The sequence below is a fragment of the Hydra vulgaris genome, chromosome 04, assembly GCF_038396675.1.
Source record: "Hydra vulgaris chromosome 04, alternate assembly HydraT2T_AEP".
Taxonomy (NCBI): Eukaryota; Metazoa; Cnidaria; class Hydrozoa; order Anthoathecata; family Hydridae; genus Hydra; species Hydra vulgaris.
This window is the reverse complement of record NC_088923.1, coordinates 22710001-22712500: the sequence shown is the minus strand read 5'-3', so window position 1 is coordinate 22712500 and position 2500 is coordinate 22710001.

Below are 2500 nucleotides of genomic sequence, written 5' to 3'. Positions count from 1 at the left end.
GTTTTTTCATTACATTTTCTATTTTTCTTTCTGCTGCCGATTTCCCTTGTTGAATAGGAATATTTAGCTTTCTCCATAGCAATTTAGTTTCTTCAGCCACATTTGCAATTCTCTCCTTTCTACTTTTCACATTTGATGACAAACTTTTAAATCGATCAATGATACGCTGTTCTGTTGGCATCTTATTCATTTCACTAATACTTTTAACAACAGTAGTACATTTTCTGGAAGTTTTAGCTTTTTCAAACCTTACTAAAATTGATTCTTAAACTTTCTTATTCTTGTTTGAAGCAACTCTATTTTTGGACATAATGTTCAAAACACAAGATAACAGTTTGACAAAGTTAAAGAAGACAATTCCGGTTATATACAAAAAACCAATTATAAAATGCTGAAGCACTTCCGCGCGGTCCAACAGGGTTCAAATCAAAAATTGCAGTTATTAAAAGTGTCAGTTATCTCGTAAAGAAATCTGTAGAATTTATGATGTTTGTGATCACAGTCGTATATTGAGTAAGATTGGCTTCTCTATTATATTTCAAATTTATAACTCACTAAAAAGATAGGAAAAATTATTTTCAGCTTGAGGGGTGATCTTTTTTGACAATTTACATGAAAAAAATATATTTTATGTTTATAAATATAATTTCTCCACTCATGGTTACATCGGGAATAAAAAATTCTTAAATTTTTTTTTATAAATACCCCTAATGTATATATATATATATTTATATATATATATATATATATATATATATATATATATATATTATATATATATTATATACATATATACATATATATATATATATATATATATATATATATATATATATATATATATATATATATATATATATATATATATATATATATATATATATATATATATATATAGGCATATATATATATTTATATATATATATATATATATGTATATATTCATATATATATATATATATATAAATATAAATATATATATATATATATAAATATATATATATATGTATATTTATATATATATGCATATATATATATATATATATATATATACATATATATATATATGGATATATATATATGGATATATATATATATATATATATATATATATATATATATATCTATATATATATATATATATATATATATATATATATATATATATATATATATATATATATATATATATATATATATATAGTAGATATTCTCTTACAATTTCCAGTAAAAGAACTCAATAAAACGTGTTATATAGATAGTACAGCAAATAGTAAATTGAAAACTAAAAAACTAATAATATTTCACACAATAGCGATCATTAGAAGTAACAACAACAAAATAGTAACGACAACAATTTTAAACAAAAAGTTTTACTTGTGTCCGGCTTGATGACATTAAAGTTTTTTATTAGAAATTTATCTTCATCGCAGCATTTTTACGCAAGCTCGGTTTAATTGTTAAGCAAATATAATGGTAATATAATAATGTGGTATTTTTCTATCAAGTATAAATTTCAAAATTTATCACTAAGTTTAAATACCTCCGCTTGATCGATAATACTCTATTTTATTAACGGCTCTATAGCTTTAGTTTTGCATACTCACAAAAATTAATTTATCATTTATAAATCGTACTCAAAACTGATTTAGCTACGTTTGTTCTGACGTTGAGCATATATGGTGGGTGAACCAAATAAAGTTTCTTGTTTTGTATTATAGTTCTGAATATTATGGATATCAATATATATATATATATATATACATATATATATATATATATATATATATATATATATATATATATATATATATATATATATATAGATATATATATATATAAGTTATGTATATTTTATATATATATATATATATATATATATAAAATTTATATATATATATATATATATATATATATATATATATATATATATATATATATATATATATATATATATATATATATATATATATATATATATATATATATATATATATATTTAAACAACTGTAAAAAGTATTCTACACAATAGAATGCTCAATTTTCTTAAAAGAACAGAGCAATTATATATTTGTAGAAAATCACTAAACAAAAATTTTTTCCATTTAACACTGTGTTTCATTAACAAAGATTCATCAGAAATGCATTTCTGATGAATCATTGTTAATGAAACACAGTGTTTAATGGAAAAAAGTTTTGTTAAGTGATTTTCTACTAATATATATATATATATATATATATGTATATATAATCTTTAAAAGTCATTTTCTCGTTATACGTTAAAATATGGTTAGAATTCAATAAATACGGCTGCGTATAAACTATTTTTAAAATATATGTATAATTTTAATAATATATAATTATTTCAATATTTCGCTGATCTATCGTGATCAGCGTCATTAGGTATAACACATAAAATAGTTACAAAGAAATCGTTATAGTAAAAACAAACCGTTAAAAAGATAACACTAAAAAGCCAAAATATAATGCAAAAAATTTT